The sequence below is a fragment of the Protobothrops mucrosquamatus genome, unplaced genomic scaffold, assembly GCF_001527695.2.
Source record: "Protobothrops mucrosquamatus isolate PMUCROS unplaced genomic scaffold, P.Mucros_1.0 scaffold156, whole genome shotgun sequence".
NCBI lineage: Eukaryota > Metazoa > Chordata > Lepidosauria > Squamata > Viperidae > Protobothrops > Protobothrops mucrosquamatus.
In genome coordinates this window covers 984,513-999,480 of record NW_015386520.1, presented here as the reverse complement: position 1 = coordinate 999,480, position 14,968 = coordinate 984,513, and positions in this window count along the sequence as shown.

Here is a 14,968-nt window from a genome sequence, read left to right as displayed (position 1 = left end):
CAGGCTACCCTCTCCCCAGTCACATCAACCCACCACATTAGATCTGGCAGAGAAAGCATGCTACATATACCATCAGCTAGGGACCTATATTTGGTGGGTCACGGGAGATATGCCTTCTCTGCTGTGGCACCTGTCTTATAAAGATACTTCCCCATGAAATTAGATTAGCCCCATCCCTTTTGACATTTCAGAATTCCCTCAAGATCTAGTTATGTTATCAGGTCTGGGATTCCTGATAGACATGCTTAGATGGCTCCATTGTTGAGATGGCTATTCTTATCCTCTCTCTGCCCTAGGTTTGTATATTGTTTTATAATATTTGCTTTTTAATGTGTTGTTTTTATGTTTGTTGATTTACCTAATTGTTGTACATTACCCAGAAGTTCCTTTTGGTGAGATGGGCAGATATACAAATTTGATTTATAAATAAAACAAATCATACTTTTTGGTAGTATCTGTGGGATTGAATCTCCTGCTAGAAAGTTCTTAATTAAGTATTCATTCTAAGATGTTTAAGATATAAAAACAGTGAACTATAAAACAGATTATTATTAAACACATGTTATGTTTTAACTTGCAGTTGTTTTTCTGTGGACTTTGAAAAATGCCATGAAAAACAAAGAAGCATTTTTAAAAAAATAACAACAATCAGTTGACATTTTTATCTAGAAAATAGTTAAAGTTGTTTGTCATAATGGCTTGGTCCTTGGAATTTAAGCATATACTCTATGATTTGCAAAATACTCAATTAAAGAAACAATTGAATAGAATATATGGTATAAATGCCATGGAGGATATTTTAAATACAGATATTAATTTTTGCATTAGAGTGGTAATGCTCTATGATTTTATCATTTTTCCATTATTTATACTGTATATTGTCTGATTTCTACATAAAGAATGCTGGTCATCAAAACGATTGTAAATTAATTTCATATTATTAATACATAACTCAAATTACATTTCCACAAAGGCAATCTTATAGTTTTGATATTGTAAGAAGTTCTAGGAGTGTGAAACGAATGCCATGGGCATTTTAAACAATATATAGAAAAAGCTGTTCTTCAGCAAGCCCCATGCGTTAGACCAGGTGTGTCAAACTCGCAACATCACATGACGTGTTGTGACGTATCGCGACTTTTTTCCCATTGCTGGCAATGGGGTGGGCGCGGTTTCGGCATGACGCATCCGTGAGCCGGCAGTTTGACAGTTTAGACTAGGGGTAGGCAACCTCGGCTCTTTTATGACTCATGGACTTCAACTCCCAGAATTCCTGAGTCAGCTATGCTGACTCAGGAATTCTGGGAGTTGAAGTCCATGAGTCATAAAAGAGCCGAGGTTGCCTACCCCTGGTTTAGACCCTGTAAAGATCCACTATCTTTCGTAAGCCAAACTGAAAGTGAAATCAGTTGTGCTCCTTGGAAGATGAGCTATCTCTTTTGGTCTTTGCTTAGTTACCTTTGAAGAATAAGGTATGTTGTAATTGTGTCAGATAGTCCTGGAATAAGGAAAACAGAAAAACCCATTAATTAGCCTATAATTAGCCAACATAAAAATACTATAGATATGACTGTCTGTTAATGTACTTAATTCTTAATTCTTATGTTCTATCTATTCAAAGTTAGTATAAGTTTGTCTTATATTGTGAAGATACATTTGCTTACTGGCTAAAGAGCACAAAGAAATATTTGGGAGATATCCAATTTATTTTAATCTGGAGATATGTTGTGGGTTCACACCTCATACAGGTGCTTGCATCCTTATAGTCCTCACTGGTCAGCAGTAGCTCTATGAATGTGAGAAACACATTGGGTTAAGTGTCCCCTGCCCTCCCCCCCCCCTGAAATGAATGGCTAAGCTTCTTTCGATGGAAAAGTTTGAACCATGATTAGAGCGCTCTTTCCTACTGATTGCTGGATCAGGATAACTGTATGTTTAAACATGAAGAGCATTCTCTACAGGATGTTTGAGTTTCTTTTTATGAATTACAAACTGATTTTCAAAATCACTTTTTACCCCCAATGCTTGTTCATTGGGCCATTTACTGATTCATCATGGAACACTTTCAGCTATTTTGGTGGGAGCATGAAACTCAGCCTGGCAGGACGGAAAGCAGCAGACAAATGATCTTCCAACCTGACTTTTTGAAAAGAAGGCTCAATTTCTTCAAGATAAAGTGAGCCAAAATGAGCTGGAATGCCTTGCTAACCCCCAGAGACCATTGCTATGATAACAGTTGTTGTCCTGGGAATCTAATGCCTGCAAAAGGGTTAAATACTGGCCAATGGGCAATATCAGTGACATGCATCTGAATTGAACATGCTCCCAGAGTGAGACTGTGGACTGGTGTTTCTCAATGAATAGGGGCCACTCCAAGGGAGTTTTCCCTTGAATAGAATGGGGTCAGGGAGCCGCTTTGGGGAACAATAGTTACCACCAGCAAGCTGAATTTCTTACAATCACACACCATACCCCCTGATCAAATAGCTCCTTTGTCAGGCTGATATAAAAACATGTCATACAATGATGATCTGGAAGAATGACATGGGCTAGCCTTTCATGGAGATCAGAAGGGCTTGTTATGCACAAAAGGGAGCTCCTGTCAGAGTCAAGAATGGGGGGAAAGAAACAGAGAATAAAAGAGAGGGAATGGAAACAAACAGTAACAGCCACGGCAACAACAACAGAAAAGGGAGTGAGTGGGGAAGTCATGCTTGGTTCTGAGGCAAGATGCTTTGGGGGACTGAGAAAATTGCTCTAAATCTGCTGTGGTGTCAACAGATAATTCTAGTGGTTCGGTCCGAGGGACTCTATTGTCATTCTGCACTGGGACAGAAAAAATTGCTGGGTGGGAAAAGGTCAGTAGGCCCAACAAATCTGCCCCAACCTTATTTTTAAAACTTTGCCTCAATCCCTGAGAAATCAGCATTAATAGAATAACAATAAAGCTGATAAAAAGGAATTAACTGTTATACAAAAAAGAGACAGAATGCATTTCTTTTTTGGGGGGAAAAGGGCAAACTTCCAGTATTTTAAAGCCTGGTATTAAATAAAAGTGAAAGTCAACATCAAGAAAACAATTGAAAAAATAAATAATTGCCTGGGGATAGTATGAATATTTCATCACAGGGGATTTTAAAGAAAAGTCTTAAATAAGTATCACTGGGGATTCTTGTAAAAATCAATACAACATACACAATGTACTATTACAGCTGTTATAGTATCTTACAATTATTACCTTTGGCAATAAAGGTAGGAATGAAGCATATGAATATTCTGATCATAGTTATCCCTTTTTATTTCCCACATAGTGGGAGTTTATATGTGATTGCCACATCATTTTCTGGAGTTTTAAAACTTCTATCCACATTTATCTTTACTTATCGTTGCTAACTTTCAATATTTTTATTTCCTTTTTTTGACCTAATGCCAGATAAAGTCCAATCTATTTTGGCATCTGAAACAAAAAAAATCCAATGTTTCTTCTTTCCCAGTGATAAAAAGTATAAAACAAAATCTGATGAATAACAGTAATTATCTATCTGATGACAATAACTTAATTCCACCAAGATGTATCATCTGTATTTACTGAACAACTCATTTTTGCACAATAGCACAATTTGACTATAGATAACTGGGATGAAACAACTATAGATAACTGGGATGATACTAAAATTAGGCTATAAGAAGAAACGTTTTGTGGGGCTGCTGTGTAGGTTGCATTGCAGCTTTAAAATTAAATTAAAATTAAACTTCCTGCAGATAAGGCTAACCCAAAGCTAACCTAACCTTATCTGGATATTTCTTAATATCCATTGGATAGCTGATTGTTAACAGAAGCTATTGCACTCTACATCAAATATGCTAAAAATATAAAGGAATGGCTGTAATTCAGGACAGTGCAATTGTTTTATAAGTTAACAGGCTTCAAATGTAGTTGCTGTCATTTCCATTCCATGTAATGGGAAAGACCTTGGAGAACTACTTCCAACCAGATAAGACAGTACTGAGCTAGCATAATATGATGCAATGTTAGTTCCTATTATATTTGCTATTATCAGCTTGGACCTCTTTCTTTACACTTTTTCCTATCTTTGCAGATGAGCAGACTACTGCATTTTGATATGTCTTCACTCTTAAGAAAGATAATAGTATACACAACTATTTTTTATAGCCGTGGAACATTTTTTCTCATGGAAACTCATCAAATCCAGAAATATGGGAGGGCTTTTAATGATGTGGTTAAATTATTAAAAAACTGTATTGTGTAATTGAATTGTAACTGGGGTATATTATTATGTGTGTTTTTTAAAATATCAGCACACTTTGTGTGGTAGGCAAGAAATAAGGGAAACGAGAAAATATAAATATAAATCAAACTTTGTTTTTCAAAACAGAGAGCCGATTGTGATCTGTGTCATACATACTACATTGGTTATTGTAAATATTTGATCTGTATGCACTTAGAAAAGGAAAGAACTAGTATCATGTAGCCAGTTGTACACAGTTTCAGAAACTATTGTAACTCCAAAGTTTCTGAATGATTGCAGACATAATGATACCTGTCTTTATCTTCCTCTCCTCCTTTTCTTCACTTAAATAATAAACACATTTATGTAATTAATAAATGGAAGTATCTGACACTATAACCAGCCTAGATAATCCAGTCATCCCAAAATAGGTAGTGGTAGAGTAACTTTTTTAACTAATTAGATCTGCTTTTGCATTAATACCACAGTAACAAGTTGATGGGATCAATTCCTTTCTTTCCAGGAATCGAAGAACAAGAATTCTGCAAACTTGAAATTCTTTCAAATTATCATACTATAATAATTTAGCAGAGAAATAAAAGTGAATCAGAACAAAGCATCTAAACATAAGGAGACTTGTATATTCACTGTACTTCTAAAAATGTCTCATGCTTCAATATCAGATATGTGAATTTAAATGTTTTAATATCAAACTGTTATTCAAATTTAAGATCCATCCATTGCCACTGATGTTAGATCTATTATACAAAATCCCAAACTGTAAAATTCCTACTACTGAATTCCTACAGTTTAATTCCTAATTAGATTTACTCAGAAGTAAGTCCAGTTGAGTTCAATGGTGCCTACTTTGTGATAAATAAGTATCCCCCAAAGTTCACTGCTAGATATCAGCACACACATGCACAGTGTTGCACATTTGTTTTCTTGTAATCTTGCAAGTAATTTTCTAGTAAATCTGATCTCCAGTGCTGTACCACAATGGATGCCTGGTGTCGTGTATTATATTAATACAAAAGCACTCAGATACCATGGTGATAAGTGCATTAGAAATCCTTAAAACAGCTGCATTCTTATTCTGCAAACTGCACCCCTCCCTGCTCTGGGCATTTTGAACTGACGAGGCACTTGAAACCTATGAAAAAGACCTTGTGTTTTTACAAGAAACAGAAGCTGCTGGACAGTTCATTGCTATGGGGATGTAACTAAACTGGACTTGTTTAAGGCAGAGGGCACAAACTAAGAACAAAAAATAGACACAAGAGAGGGGGGAGAAGGAAGGAGCTGCATTGATTTCAGTCTGTTCAGGTCTAGCTAGAAAACACAATGTAACGAAACGGTCCCTTAGGCGGCAAATCTCTTTAGTGAGTTTTTTCCCAGGGTTTGAAGTAGAGTTGGGATGGTGAAGCAGAGATGAGGGAGAGATGTGAAGCATGCCTTACAAAAGAGTAAAGTGCCATCCTTCTGTTTGTACATTTGTATTTGTTGGCATAAAGGTGAAACACAGAGTCAGGTAGATAAAGATCTCAATCTTGTCTTATTGTAGATGCAACTTTTAAAAGTTCTAATGCCTTTGAGAAAGTCAATAGGAAAACTGATTTGATCAATTCATGAATTCTGTTATCTTTGTTACTCTATACTTTCTTCTATTGTTTAATTTCTACTCAAATCTCCATATTTTCCTTTAATGTTTATAGCTCATGCTGTAGAGTGTAGTCTTTCTTTCCTTCCCTCTTCCCCCCCCCCCCTTTTATGACCCTTTAATCCCTTTCTTTGGGATGGAGTCAGAGCGACTGAATGGAGCTGAGTGTTTACTGGCTGGATGCCCTTCCTGATGCCTATGTGGAGTTTGCAGCAGATATTTTCTCTTTGCACTGATAGAGAAACATCTGCCTCTGCCTAGGATTGAACTCTCAACCTTCTGAGTGGTAGGTGAGCGTCTTCACTTCTAGGTCATCACACAGTTCTTTCTTTCCTCCCCTATACTATATGATTATTCCTGTTTCCCCCCTTCTCCCCATATTATCAGTTGTTCGGCATTGAAATGAAACATTATTTATCAGGCTTGTTTACAAAGTCACAACTGCTAGTTTCACATATTGCTGCTAAGACATAAATTATTGCTTTAGAAATCACATTAGTTGAACTGACATATCATGGTAAACCATTTATGTGCTAAACCATCCATATAAATCTTTGTCAGAAAACATTTTCTAAAACCTATCCTCTCCTTGAGCTCTTTGACAACATTAAGTTTTGACTCTAGATTTATCGGACCTTCAATTTCTTCTGCTCTAATTTTAGTTTAAGAATTCTGTCTTATACTGAAACTGCTTTCTCTATTTGAAAGAGATAATGAGTTAAGATATTTGGAAATGTCTATTCTTTATCCTGGCCTTCTTTGAAACAGATAGCCATCTTCCTTTACATCCTGCTCTGCCTAATTTACACAGTTATGTAATTAGTTGGTTTATTTTCTTCATCTACTGAATGAGTTAGAATGCGGTATAATCAATATGCTAATGAAATTCAATCTCGTATTTTTTATCATTTGAATAAGGAAAATCCACATGGGTATCTGGTTTCAGGAATGAACTAAATGAAGCCAATGAATTGAAGCTAAATCCTGACCACATTTAAGCTCTTTGAGTCACTTATTCATTTATGGAAGTTGTGTGTGCAATGTTTTAGACAGTCTTGCATGCACCTTGAAAGATTAAGTGTAGAGTTTGGGAGACTTCCTGGATTCAGCATTGTCACCTGGATTGAGCTGACTTTTGAGGTTCAAAGTGCCTATTATCAATCCTCTGCTGATTTATGAAGCATGTCAGCTCTAAATCAGAAGTTGTCTGGTCATATTTAACTATGCTTTCATAGATCCTTAAGTGGTCTACAGTACTGTTTAAAATATATGTCAGAAGATTTTACTATTTTAGTATGAAATGTTTACAGATGTGATCAGATGAGTTCATATTATACTACATTTAAAAGAGCTGCAGTTGTTGCCACTTTGTTTTTGTAACCAGTGAAAGGTACAGGTATTTTTCTTTAAATTATTAACTATTTGAGGCTAATTATTTGAAGAAACATTTCTCTCTATTGCTCCTTTCCCATATCTTAAAACTTTCCGAAAGTACCTTTTGCTCATTATATTACAATGGCAATTTGTAAAATACTTTTCCCAGACAGATACGATTGCTCTACTGTTAAAATCATTGTGGATTTACTCAGTCTTTTTAAACTGGCCATCCTTGCCCAATATATTTTCTTGTCTTTTAATGTTGATTTTATTTGTATGTTATTCTATTGAATTTTAAAATGTTATTTTCATGTCTGCATACGAATAGAATCTCTTGGTACAGACGATTGGTATAGTCTTCCTATCAATATTAATTAAACTCCCCAATTAAAAATATGGTCTGAACTGACTTTGGATTTTTGATTATTATCTTGCTGTTGCTGTCCTTGTTGTTATTGCCACTACTGTTTAATGTTTATTCAAATTATTTAAAATTTAAGTGAAATTTTTGTATGCACAAAGATGGAAAGATTCAGAATTACCCACAATGAAGGAATGGTTGGTCAAGAGGATGGAACTTACAGAAATGGCTAAATTTACTTCTTTGAGCAGAGAAAAGACAATGTCGACATTTATTGCTGACTGGAAACACTTTATAGATTTTTTGAATGAAAGAGGAAAAATGAATTTATGATTTAAGTTTTGATAATTAGACAGGATAGATTATATAAAGAAGAGAGTGATGCTTTGCGGGTTTTTTTTTCCAATTTTACTTTTCTTTTTCTTTTTACACTTTTAGCTTTCTCTTTGATTCCCCCCCCCCCTTTTCTTAATATATATTAGTTTGTATTCATTTTTATCTTCTCTTTCACAGAATACCAGAGTTGAAAGGGATTTTGGAAGTCTTCAGGTCCAACCCCTTGCTCAAGCAGGAGACCCTATAGCATTCCAGACAAGTGGATGTTCAGTCTCTTCTTAAAAGCCTCCAGTGATGTAGCACACATAATTTCTGAAGGCAAGCCATTCCACTGGTTAATTGTTCTGACTGTTAGGAAATTTCTCCTAGGTTGCTTCTCTCCGTAATTAGTTTCCATCCATTGTTTTTTGTCTTGCCTTCTGGTGCTTTGGAAAATAGTCCTTCTTTTCGCTAGATTAGACATACCCAATTTCTGCAACCATTCTTCATACGTATTAACAAGAAAGGTTGCAGGAATTAAAATGATAAAAATATTTTATAAAATTAATTAAAAATGAGAGAGTCAGTTTGGTTTAGTGGTTCAGGCATTAGGCTAGAAAATAGGAGACCAGAAGTTCTTAGGGACAAAGGCAGCTGGATGACCTTGGGCCAATCAGTTTCTTTCAGTCATAGGAAGCAGGCAGTGGCAAACCACTTCCAAAATCTTGCCAAGAAAACTGCAGGGATTAGTTGGAAGGAAGGAAGGAAATAGTACACTAGATCATTTAATAGGAAATTTTCTTTGCACTCCAAATATAGCGTGTATATACCATTATTTAAGTGGGTATTTACATTTTTTGGGGGGTAAAAGCTAACATTTTCTTAATTTTATTTTTCTAAGAATAGCATGATAAAACTGATCCAAATGCATGAAATAGTTTTATAAAAGAACGATGCATTGCTGGGATGAAAAGAATAAATTGATCTAATCATCAATAATTGGATCAGGTTAGACTCAATACTAGATCTACAGCATTTTGCAAATATCCACTACAGAAACGAGAGAAGAGTGGAATGGAGCCTTAAAGAATTCAGCATTCTGCCTCTGAATGTATGTATCCTTTACTGTTTTAGAAGAGAGATTTAACATAGTTGAGTCTGGACTAAGAAAGGCAACCTCATTAATTTCTTTCAGAATATAATACAGTGACATACTGCACATATATACAATACATCAAAAAATTGTGTGACCTGGATCACATATGCTAAAACCATCAGAAATGTCAGTCCTCATTGTTCTGAAGAAAAACATTTACTATTTAAAAATGGGGTTTTTAAACAAACACACAAAAATAGCATGCTTTTTTTGTGGCAAGTTCGACATATTACATGATGTGATCCTAACAAAACTGTTATGTTATTAAGAATTCTTAAAGGTACTATCAAAAATATATTCCTTCAATGTTATTTATTTATTTATTTATAAAATTTGTATCACTGCCTACTTGCACATGGCGTCTCAAGGCGGCTTACTTAATAAAAAACACCCTATATAAAATAAAATAAAAGGAAAAATAAAATAATATAATAACCCCCCACCCCCACACTCTAGCAATATTGATGAAAATTCAGGGGCTGCCCCCCAAAATGAAGGATAGTTCCATGAAATCCATATAATTTGCCATAAAGTAAAATAACCTTATTATTCCATTAATTCATATACCTCTAGTTTATAGCTATAAAGAAAGACTGCATATTCTATCAAAATTTTAAAAATGAAAGAAATGCAAGATTTTTTTGTCTCTGATCATGGCTTGCATATATTGATGTTTAATAACCTGCATCCCACTCTTACTAAAAATAACTTATAATAACTCTATCCTAGTGCTATTCCATCGCACAATTATACTTAGTACCAATATAAATCATTATTATAATAAAATCCAGACTTCTCAAATGTAAACTTATTCATTTATTTAAATAGTATATATTCATGTAATGTAAATCAGTCTTGAAAACGCAATCTTGTAAATCATAAAGTCTGTAACTCGATGTTAAATTAATCGTTACTGTACAGAAAGGATAGAATAAACATTTAAATATATGTGTTTGTTGTTAAATACACATGTAATATTTTAAATGACACTGCCATTTTAAACACACTTATCTGGAAGCAACCCCCATTTATTTCATAGGCCTTACTTCATAGCATTGCATAATTAGAGTGTTTTCCATTTTTCATCTTAACACATTAACTTTTTTTTCTTTTAATCTGTATAGGTTTTATAAGAAAAGGAAAGGATGGTTGATAATACAAGCACCTTGATCAGCAAAGATTATTGTGGAGAATATACAAAAAAATATACTAAGCTATACATTCCTAGGGAATATAGCATACTAAATCAATTTGTACTTATCTTTATAGGGGATTTGTTTAATTAAGCAGAAAAGAAATTTGTTGAACATAATTTTACATTTAAAGGGCACATGCCGGAGGAGAGTAATGCAAATGAAAAGCTTTAAAAGGGCTGTGAATCTTGTGTGTGGGTCTCTGTGTGTGTGTGTGTTGGGGGGGGGGAGTCATATTATGGACTGTTTCTTTGACTCTTGCCTTTGCAGTAAATAGAAAGTAGGCTCAAGCAGTCTTTCTATGAAGTTCTAATTGTTCATGACAAAAGCTTTCAGCAGCCCACAAAAAATGTTCACTGAAATGGGCGCAATTCTGCTATCAAAGGAGTAGGTGGGATTTTGCTATTGATTTCTAGAAAAGCAAGGTCAGGCTTCAAGTGTGAAGGGGGGAGGCTTCTCTTAAAATAAATATCTTTGTAAGAGCCCACTAAAAAGACCCAGGATTCAAACACATTCCTTCTGGAGATCAAGGATGTCCGGCCTTTGAAGCCTGAAGGGTTGGGGCGTTTCACAGTCTGTGTGGCAGTCACACTGTGGCATTAGAAATTGTGCATTTGGAATTGTAAAGCATTTTAAATGGAATCTTTCAGAATTCCACAGCTGGCTGGTGAGTGACAACCTGATATAGCCTGGGGCACAGAGAGAGATGACATTGTTTGGATTAAAGTTAAAATGATCTCCTTGTGAAGAGATACTTAAGAACATTTTGGTTAAAAAGAGGAAATAAAATAAAATTCAAAACACGGCTGAATGTTTTGTATGGTAACAAAGAATTCTGGCCCAAAAATTAAATGGATATCCTGGAAAACGAGCTGCATTAACAGTAACACAGTCCTAAACATATTTGGTTAGACATAAGGGATATTGCTTTTTATGGGATTTATAACTATCTAGACTGGTTTTTAGGAGTAAACCTTACTGAACTAAATTAAACTTATTTTTGTACAGAAATGCATGGTAGACATTTCAGTCTGCTTAGTGGAAGCTATAAATGGATTTGTGGATTACAGTCAATCTTGAATTACTGTAGAAGTAATATTGAATGTACTGGAAGGAGCAGATAGTAAGCCACTGACCAACTAAGCTTGCTGCATCAGATTTTGCTACATATCCCTTTCCTTATCTTTTAAAACTACTAATATTCACCTCTTTTTATTGTCATAAAAGACCAATATTTCTTTTAAAATATTAAATCTGGAAAAGACACATGGATGTTTCCAATGTTGTATCTAACTAAAGCTGGAACCCTATTCAACTGAACATGGTTATTTTGTTCCCATACAGAAGAGGAAATTAGAGTGCAGACACTGCTTGTCCTGTTCTCTCTTTATGCTTAGTATTTCAAACATCAAATATATTTAAGGTTGTACTTAGAGACAGAAGCTGAATAGCTGGGAGATGATAGGTACCACTTATATAAGAAAAATTATATCTTGGTTGGATTAGCTGATACAGATTCTTACTAGAGTAGGATCCTCAGAGAGCAACAGTAGAAAATTGCTGAACCTTTTATTGATCCAAAGTTCTTTTATAGGAGTATTCCAAATTTTTCTTATGGTCAGAATATTATATTTATTTCATATTTGAAATTTGCTGTGTTCCTATGGAAGGAAAGAGCATTATAATCTTAATTTTTTAATGAATGAAGTTACTCAGCTCTATGAAATTGCTCAACGGGTCAAAGGATATGGCTTTGAGGTTGGTTTCTGTCCTAATAGCTATAAATAATACTTTTTTAAAAAGTCATAAATGCAGAACAGCTCTCACTCTCTCTTTTTTGCTCTGATTTGCTTTGCTACTTCTTCAGAGAAATGAAATCCATGAAGCATAATTTGGAGAAGACTGCACCCCAAATTCAATGCAACCTTTTTTATCCCTCTTAATCCTTTGATAATTTTTTGTGCTTCTCTAGTAGAAAAGCAATTTTGCTAATCACCTTTGTGCCGATGCCTGCATTCCTGACAATAGCGTGAACAACTTCCATCAAAGTCTTTGATGTGGGAAAGACACGCATGCACACACATATAATCTGAAAACAATTCCATTCCTTGCCACTCAATGGAGAGCACTCTGCTTTAATAGAGAGCCGATTCTGTAGAAGTTTCTAATCCTTTCTGCCAAAGAAGAGAGGGACTCAGCCAGGTAGCCCACCTTATTCAGGAGTTAAAATAACATGGTTTTGCTCTCAAGAGAAAATCAAAACAACTCAAGATCAAAACCAGATTTCCCCAACCCTAACAGGGCAGCCTCTCTACTCAGATAACTCTTGATCTAAGTGTGTAACAAGTAACTGGCTTTAATCCCTCAAAGTGATGGCGTTACAGATAAGTACCTCACTAGTATCAGAGGTGTCTTGAATTTCAGGAATACACAAAAGTGTTAGCTGGAAAGAAAAACAAAAGAGAAAAATCTCATCCGTATGGCTAGTGTCATTTGCTGAAGAGGTAAAAAGCTTGAGCAGCATAAAGAGCAGGTCTTTGAAAAATGAACTGCAAATAAAAGTGACAGTCAGGTAATGAAGAGGTAATTCTTTAATATAGTTCCTGGTGACTTTTGGTTATGTTTTAATATCTTTCATAACTGATTGCCCTCTGGGTATATTGGACTTCATATTATGCTAACTAGGAAGATGGGAAGCTTAAGCCCAACAATGTGAAAAGCACAAATTTGGCAAATATTTGTTCCAAGTTCTGCAAACCACCTTACATAAGTGTATCTATGTAAATTCCCATACACCCATCAAAAAGACTGGAAGTCACCAACATATCCGGAGAGGTAGTTCACATAAGATCTGATAATTTTATTATCACATTTATTCACTTAGAACACAAATGGAATAATTGTTCCTGATAATTGAGATTTTTCTCTCCCATCTTAAATCTTGTTAGATTGGCTGCACCTCCATCTACTGTACATTTTTTACTTCATAGACCTACATGCCAACCAGTGTGACTTTTATGGACTTTTATGCCTATCAGATATCCTACCTTACTCTATATACCCCAACTTTTCATAATAGTGAGTTTAAATTGTATTCACATAAACTAATCACATGGATTGTGTTTGAAGACACTTAAGACTGAACTATGATAGGCTGAATTAAATACAGCTTAAAAGGGCATAAACCAGGGAATGATGGCATTGTGTGTGTATGGAGGCAGAAAAATCATTGATACATTGCATTTACTTCAGAAGTTGGTTTCAGCAGACTCACTGAATGGAATACTGTATAAGGGTTACTCTAGTTCTGCATGGCTTTTGACTGAAAGTGGGCCAGTCCTATAAGAGAGAGGGAATCTGTGTCTATTCAAATTTTCTTGACTATAGTACTCCAGTGATTATTCTAGCTGAGATGGGAGTATCGTAAATTTCCTCTAACTGCTGTAGTAATTCTAAGGGTGAGCAATATATTCTATGACCATTCCTATTTTCTTCCAAATGTTACTTATGTCAGAAGGACCAAGATAATTCTATATTTCTCACTATTAATTCACAGAATTAAAATAGCCATTAGACAGAATTTTAAATATTTTTTTCTCCTTTGGTGGAAAAAACTGTTACTTCTTCAGGGATAATTCCCAACTGGCACCAAAGGGGATGGTTGTTTTTTTTAATTGCAAGATGAATTTTCTTCAAGATCATTATATCAAATAGCTAAATTTCCACTTCTTGCCTTTTCTGGTTCTATTAAATATCTGTTCATTTGCCCCCTGTACTCCTTTTCTCTTTTTTTAAACAGAATCTTCTCAGATGCCCATGTATCAGTTTCTTCCATAAAAAAAACCCAATAATGATCTTTCTCGATGTCTCAATAGCTAATAAGTCTATGACTTGGAAGATCATTGTTTCCTTCATCTTGAAAAGAATAGAATAAATAATGCTGAGAGTTTGAGAAACTTATTACTTTATCCAGATATTAATGATCCTAGTGTCAAGGATAGTGTCAGTTTTGATCCAAGAAAATATAACCAGATATTTATGCAGAACTCCTTGCTAAAGTTTTAACAATAAGCCAGAGTGACTTGCTTTTTCTATAAACAGACTGGCTTATTAGATTGGTATGAGGAGGCTTTTGTTAGAATAGCCTTTCCCAAATAGTTCCCTCTAGCTCTGTCAGCTCCTGTAATTTGCAATCATGAGCATAACTATAAAATTAGGAAATAATTATAAAAAAATCAGATTTTTTCATGGAGTGTGTTTTAAGAATTCAAACCTATCTATTTAAGCAGACATGATAATAAACTAATAATTTACTTCTTTTAAAATATTTTATTTAAAAAATTCTAAGCCTGGACATTCTCCAGGTACTTTTCAAGTGTTGAGATATTTCATTATATAGTATGGAAAAATCTGATGTTCCTTTTTTAGAGTGTCCTTCACATTTCAATGCCTTCCACATTTATTTATTTATTTATTTATTTATTTAATTTAATTTATATGCCGCCCTTCTCCCTGCGGGACTCAGGGCGGCGCACAACATATTTAAAACCAAAGCATATATACAATCCCCCCCTATAAAACCGAATTAAACCAAATTTTAAAGTTGTGTCTTCCAAATTCCTAAAAATGAGCCCAGTATAAAATCCTCCCTAGGTC